This window comes from Ammospiza caudacuta, chromosome 37 (genome assembly GCF_027887145.1).
Source record: "Ammospiza caudacuta isolate bAmmCau1 chromosome 37, bAmmCau1.pri, whole genome shotgun sequence".
NCBI classification, from domain to species: Eukaryota; Metazoa; Chordata; class Aves; order Passeriformes; family Passerellidae; genus Ammospiza; species Ammospiza caudacuta.
In genome coordinates, this window is record NC_080629.1 from 557,352 (window position 1) to 565,193 (window position 7,842).

The following is a 7,842-nucleotide window of genomic DNA, read 5'->3' on the forward strand; positions in this document are numbered from 1 at the left end:
GAGAACCTTCCAGAGTGACCATTGGTCATTGTCAGGTCAAGGCCACGCCCCCAGAGTGACCATTGGTCATTGTGAGGTCAAGGCCACGCCCCCATAGTGACCATTGGTCATCGTGGAGGTCAAGGAGAACCCTGAGTGGACAAAGCCGAGGGGGCGGGGCTTTATTGTGGGTGAGGCTTTGTTGTGGGCGGGGCTTTATTGTGGGTGGGGCTTTGTTGTGGGCGGGGCTTTATTGTGGGTGGGGCTTTGTTGTGGGTGGGGCTTTATTGTGGGCGGGGCTTTGTGGGTGGGGTTTATTGTGGGCGGGGCTTAGTTGTGGGGCTTTAGCTTTATTGTGGGTGGGGCTTTATTGTGGGCGGGGCTTTATTGTGGGCGGGGCTTTGTTGTGGGCAGGGCTTTGATGTGGGTGGGGCTTTATTGTGGGCGGGGCTTTATGGGTGGGGTTTATTGTGGGCGGGGCTTTATTGTGGCGAGGTTTTGTTGGGGCGGGGCTTTATTGTGGGCGGGGCTCTATTGTGGGCGGGGCTCTATTGTGGGCGGGGCTTTATTGTGGGCGGGGCTTTGTTGTGGGTGGGGCTTTTTGGGTGGGGTTTATTGTGGGCGGAGCTTTGTTGTGGGCGGGGCTTTATGGGGTAGGGCTTTATTGTGGGCGGGGCTTTGTTGTGGGCGGGGCTTTATTGCGGGAGGGGTGAGGGGGAGGAGGGGCGGGAGGAAGGCTCCGGGTGGGGGTGGGGTGGGACAATGACCCAATTTGGGCTTTTTTTGACCCAAAATTCTTCATCATCATCGTCGTCTTCATCATCATGGAGGCCCAAGTGTCCATTCTGGGCTTTTTTTGACCCAAAGTTCCTCCTCATCTTCACCTGCATCGTCTTGACCTTCATCATCATCGTCATGGAGGCCCAAGTGTCCATTTTTGGGGGTTTTTGACCCAGAATTCATCGTCTTCATCATCATCATCATCATCATGGAGGCCATCTTCATCATCATCCAGAGTTCCATTTTGGGCATTTCTTGACCCAAAATTCCTCATCTTCGTCGTCATCGTCGTGGAGGCCACCATCATCATCATCATCGTCGTCGTCTTCATCATCGTCATCATCATCATCATCATCATGGAGGCCATCTTCATCATCATCCGGAGTTCCATTTTGGGCATTTCTTGACCCAAAATTCCTCATCTTCGTCGTCATCGTCGTGGAGGCCGTCATCATCGTCATCATCATCATCATCGTCATCATCATCATCATCGTCATCTTCGTCATCATCTTCATCATCGTCATCGTCATCTTCATCATCATCATCATCTTCATCATCGCGACCCAAGTGTCCATTTTGGGCATTTTTGGTTTTTTTGACCCAAAATTCCTCCCCATCTCCATCTCCTCCATCATCTTCCTCCCCACCCTCCTCCTCCTCCTCCTCAGCCCCTCCCTTTAATCTTCATCCCCTCCTCCTCCTCCTCCTCCACCACCATCATCATCGTCACCACTGGGGCCTTCATCGCCTCCGCCGCCGTCATCTTCATCATCATCCCCTCCACCTTCATCGCCTTCATCTTCATCATCCCCTCCACCACCACCACCATCATCATCATCATCATCCTCGGGGCCTTCATCGCCGTTTTTGGGTTCTTCCTCACCCTCGGGGCCTTCATCGCCGCCATTTCCGGGCTCTCCCTCCTCATCCTCGCCGTCTCCTCCCTCGTTCTCGGTTTCTCCTTCGCCGTTTCCGCCGTTTTCTTCCTCGTTTTCGGCCTCTCCCTCCTCCTCCTCCTCCTCCTCCTCGGGGCCTTCCTCCCCGGGTTTGGGTCCCTCATCATCCTCACGGGGCCGGCAGCACGGACAGTCCGAGCGGTGCGCGGGGGCGGCGTCGCGCTGCGGGTCATAAAAATCTGCGAGAAACGGGGAAAACGGGCAAAAAATGGGCACGGAGTGACCAATGAGTGACCAATGAGTGACCACAGAGTGACCACAGAGTGACCAATGAGTGACCACTGAGTGACCAATGAGTGACCACTGAGTGACCAGAGTGACCAATGGAGTGACCACAGAGTGACCAATGAGTGACCAATGAGTGACCAATGAGTGACCGCAGAGTGACCAATGAGTGACCAATGAGTGACCACAGAGTGACCACTGAGTGACCAATGAGTGACCAATGAGTGACCACTGAGTGACCAATGAGTGACCAATGAGTGACCAATGAGTGACCACCGGAGTGACCAATGGAGTGACCACAGAGTGACCAATGAGTGACCAATGAGTGACCAATGAGTGACCGCAGAGTGACCAATGAGTGACCAATGAGTGACCACTGAGTGACCAATGAGTGACCACTGAGTGACCAGAGTGACCACTGAGTGACCAGAGTGACCAATGAGTGACCAATGAGTGACCACCGGAGTGACCAATGGAGTGACCGCAGAGTGACCAATGGAGTGACCACAGAGTGACCACAGAGTGACCACAGAGTGACCAATGAGTGACCAATGAGTGACCAATGAGTGACCGCAGAGTGACCAATGAGTGACCAATGAGTGACCACTGAGTGACCAATGAGTGACCACTGAGTGACCAGAGTGACCAATGGAGTGACCGCAGAGTGACCAATGAGTGACCAATGCAGTGACCACTGGGCATTGCTCCTATGGCTGGACATGGCAGTGGTCACTCACTGAAATTTGGGTCATAAAAATTGGGAAAAATGGGAAAAAATCCCCAAAAAATCCCCAAATGACCACCAGAGTGACCAATGGAGTGACCACAGAGTGACCAATGGAGTGACCCCATGGCTGGACATTGGAGTGGTCACTCAATGAAGTTTGGGTCATAAAAATTGGGGAAAATGTGAAAAAAATCCCAAAACATCCCCAAAATGACCACCGGAGTGACCACCGGAGTGACCACCGGAGTGACCACGGCCCGCGGCCGGACACGGCAGTGGTCACTCACTCGGTCACTCCCTCACTCACCGAAGGGCCCCGGCGGGGGCGGCCCCTCGAGCCCCTCGAGCACGGCCAGCAGCGTCCGGCACGTCCCCTCGCCTTTGGCCGCGGCCAGAGCGCGGAGTCGCCGCGTCCAGCCCCCGCCGTCCGGCCGGCCGAGCGCGGCCGCCTCGGGCTCGGACACGGCTCCGGCCGCCCGCAGCCCGGCCAGCAGCGCCGCGCCGGACACTCGGGCCAGGCGGCGATCCAGGCTCCGGCCGCCGCCGCGGACAATGTCCAGCGCCGACATGGGGACGGACGGACGGACGCCGGAGTGGACACGGAGTGGACAGTGGGAGTGGGGAGTGGACACGGAGTGGACACTGAGAGTGGGGAGTGGACACTGAGAGTGGGGAGTGGACACAGTGGACACGGAGTGGACACTGAGAGTGGGGAGTGGACACGGAGTGGACACGGAGTGGACACTGGGAGTGGGGAGTGGACACTGAGAGTGGGGAGTGGACACGGAGTGGACACTGAGAGTGGGGAGTGGACACAGTGGACACGGAGTGGACAGTGGGAGTGGGGAGTGGACACGGAGTGGACAGTGGGAGTGGGGAGTGGACACGGAGTGGACACTGAGAGTGGGGAGTGGACACTGGGAATGAGGAGTGGACGCTGAGAGTGGGGAGTGGACAGTGGAGTGGACACGGAGTGGACACTGGGAGTGGGGAGTGGACACGGAGTGGACACTGAGAGTGGGGAGTGGACACAGTGGACACGGAGTGGACAGTGGGAGTGGGGAGTGGACACGGAGTGGACACGGAGTGGACAGTGAGAGTGGGGAGTGGACACAGTGGACACGGAGTGGACAGTGGGAGTGGGGAGTGGACACGGAGTGGACACGGAGTGGAAACAGAGTGGACAGTGAGAGTGGGGAGTGGACAGTGGAGTGGACAGTGGGGCGAACACTGGGAATCGGGAGTGGACGCTGGAGTGGACACAGAGTGGACACAGAGTGGACACAGAGTGGACTCAGAGTGGACACGGAGTGGACACAGAGTGGACAGTGAGAGTGGGGAGTGGACACTGGGAATGAGGAGTGGACACTGAGAGTGGGGAGTGGACAGTGGAGTGGACAGTGGGGCGAACACTGGGAATGGGGAGTGGACGCTGGAGTGGACACAGAGTGGACTCAGAGTGGACACGGAGTGGACTCAGAGTGGACACGGAGTGGACAGTGGGAGTGGGGAGTGGACAGTGGGGTGGACGGGGGCAGTGGGGAGTGGACAGTGGGAGTGGACCCTGGACACAATGGGGTCCCTATAGAGCCCTCCCCCACCCCCTCTATGGGCCTTTCCCCCATAGAGCCCCCCCACAGCCCCCCATAGCCCCCCCACAGCCCCAAATCCCCCCCATAGCCCCCCATAGCCCCCCCATAGCCCCCCATGTGCCCCATAGCCCCTATAGCCCCTATAGAGCCCCCCCACAGCCCCCCATAGCCCCCCACAGCCCCAAATCCCCCCCATATCCCCCCATAGCCCCCCCATATGCCCCATAGCCCCCCCATATGCCCCATAGCCCCTATAGAGCCCCCCCAAATCCCCCCATAGCCCCCCAAATCCCCCATAGGCCCCTATAGAGCCCGCATATCCCCCCCATATGCCCCCAATGCCCCCCAAATCCCCCCATAGCCCCTATAGAGCCCCCCCAAATCCCCCCCATATCCCCCCATAGAGCCCCCATAGCCCCCCCATATAGCCCCCCATAGAGCCCAGAGCCCCTATAGAGCCCCCGTAGCCCCCCAAATCCCCCCATAGAGCCCCCCCATAGCCCCTATAGAGCCCCCCCATAGCCCCCCCAAATCCCCCCATAGCCCCCCATAGAGCCCCCATAGCCCCCCCATATGCCCCATAGCCCCCATAGAGCCCCTCCATATCCCCCCCATAGCCCCTCCATATCCCCCATAGCCCCAATGCCCCCCAAATCCCCCCATAGCCCCCCCATAGCCCCTATAGAGCCCCCCCATAGCCTCCCCAAATCCCCCCCATATCCCCCCATAGAGCCCCCATAGCCCCCCATAGAGCCCCCATAGCCCCCCATAGAGCCCCTAGCCCCTATAGAGCCCCCGTAGCCCCCCAAATCCCCCCATAGAGCCCCCCCATAGCCCCCCATAGAGCCCCCCCCAACCCCTATAGAGCCCCCGTAGCCCCCCCAGCCCCCCATAGCCCCCCCCGTAGCCCCCCAAATCCCCCCCATAGGCCTCTATAGAGCCCCCATAGCCCCCCCATATCCCCCATAGCCCCAATGCCCCCCAAATCCCCCCATAGCCCCTATAGAGCCCCCCCATATCCCCCCATAGCCCCCCCATAGAGCCCCTATAGAGCCCCCGTAGCCCCCCAAATCCCCCCATAGCCCCCCCATAGAGCCCCCCTAGCCCCTATAGAGCCCCCGTAGCCCCCCCATAGCACCCCAAATCCCCCCCATAGGCCCCTATAGAGCCCCCAAATCCCCCCAGAGCCCCCCAGAGCCCCCCGGCACCTGCCCGCGCCCCTCTCTCGCCGCCCGTTGCTATTTATAGCCCCGCGACCTTTACGGGGCCGGACAGGCCCCGCCCCCCTTCCTCTGACGTCACCGCGCGTGGGCGGGGCCGCATACGGGATCCCGTAGGGGGACGGGGGGGGGGGGGGACGGGGGGGGGGGGGGGCGGGGGGGTTTATGGGGGTCCTGACGCGGTTTTGGGGGTCCTATAGGGTCCCATAGGGGTCCCATAGGATTCTGAAGGGGTCTGTGGGGTTCTATGGGGTCCCATAGGGGTCTATGGGGTTCTATAGGGATCTATGGGGTTCTATGGGGTCCCATAGGGGTCTATGGGGTTCTATAGGGTTCTATGGGGTTCTATGGGGTTCTATAGCGATCTATGGGGTTCTATGGGGTCCCATAGGGATCTGTGGGGTTCTATGGGGTCCCATAGGGGTCTATGGGGTTCTATAGGGTTCTATGGGGTTCTATGGGGTCCCATAGGGGTCTATGGGGTTCTATAGGGTTCTATGGGGTTCTATGGGGTTCTATAGCGATCTATGGGGTTCTATGGGTCCCATAGGGGTCCTATGGGGTCCCATAGGGATCTATGGGGTTCTATGGGGTCCCATAGGGGTCTATGGGGTTCTATAGGGATCTATGGGGTTCTATGGGGTTCTATAGCGATCTATGGGGTTCTATGGGGTCCCATAGGGGTCTATGGGTTCGATAGGGTTCTATGGGGTTCTATGGGGTCCCATAGGGGTCTATGGGGTTCTATGGGGGTTCTATGGGGTTCTATAGGGTCCCATAGCGATCTATGGGGTTCTATAGGGTCCCATAGGGATCTGTGGGGTTCTGTGGGGTTCTATAGCGATCTATGGGGTTCTATAGGGTCCCATAGGGGTCTATGGGGTTCTATAGGGTCCCATAGGGGTCCCATAGGATTCTGAAGCGGTCTGTGGGGTTCTATAGGGGATCTATGGGGTTCTATAGGATCCCGTGGGGTTCTGTAGGGGGTCTAGGGGTTTCACAGGGGGTCCTGAAGTGGTTTGGGGGCGCATTCTATAGGGTCCCATAGGGGTTTAGGGGTTCTATAGGGTCCCATAGGGATCTATGGGGTTCTATGGGGTTCTATAGGGGTCTATGGGGTTCTGTAGGGTCCCATAGGGGTCTATGGGGTTCTATAGGGATCTATGGGTTTCTATAGGGGTCCCATAGAATTCTATGGGGTTCTATGGGGTCCCATAAGGGTCTATGGGGTTTTATAGGGTCCCATAGGGATCTATGGGGTTCTATGGGGTCTATGGGGTTCTATGGGGTCCCATAGGGGTCTATGGGGTTCTATGCGGTTCTATAGGGACCCATGGGGTTCTATAGGGTCCCATAGGGATCTATGGGGTTTCTATGGGGTCCCATAGGGGTCTATGGGGTTCTATAGGGTCCTTTAGGGATCTATGGAGCTCTATGGGGTTCTATAAGGGTCCCATAGGGTTTCTATGGGTCCCATAGGGTTTCTATAGGGTTTCTATAGGGCCCTATAGGGATCTATGGGGTTCTGTAGGGTCCCATAGGGGTTTATAGGGGTTCTATAGGGTCCTTTAGGGGTCTATGGGGTTCTATGTGGTCCCATAGGGATCTATGGGGTTCCATGGGGTTCTATAGCAATCTATGGGGTTCTATGGGGTTCTATAGGGTCCTTTAGGGGTCTATGGGGTTCTATGGGGTCCTATAGGGATCTATGGGATTCTATAGGGTCCCATAGGGATCTATCAGGTTCTATGGGGTCCCATAGGGGTCTATGGGGTTCTATAAGGGTCTATGGGGGTTCTATAGGGTCCCATAAGGGTCTATGGCGTTCTATAGGGTCCCATAGGGATCTATGGGGTTCCATGGGGTTCTATAGCAATCTATGGGGTTTTATAGAGTCCTATAGGGATCTATGGGGTTCTATGGGGGTCCCATAGAATTCTATGGGGTTCTATAGGGTCCTATAGGGGATCTGTGGGGTTCCATAGGGTCCCATAGAATTCTATGGGGTTCTATAGGGTTCTATAGGGATCTATGGGGTTCCATAGGGTCCCATAGAATTCTATGGGGTTCTATAGGGTTCTATAGGGATCTATGGGGTTCTATGGGGTCCCATAGGTTCTATAGGGTCCCCATAGGGGGTTCTATAGGGTCCTATAGGGATCTATGGGGTTCTATAGGGGTCTATGGGGTTCTATAGGGGTCTATGGGGTTCTATGGGGTCCCATAGGTTCTGTAGGGGTTTACATGGTTCTGCAGGGTCCCACAGGGGTTTATGGGGGACCTCAAACGACCCTCAACCCCCCCCCCCCCCCCCAAAATTCCCCCCCCGGAGAAGCCCCCCACCACCCCCAAAACGCCCCCCG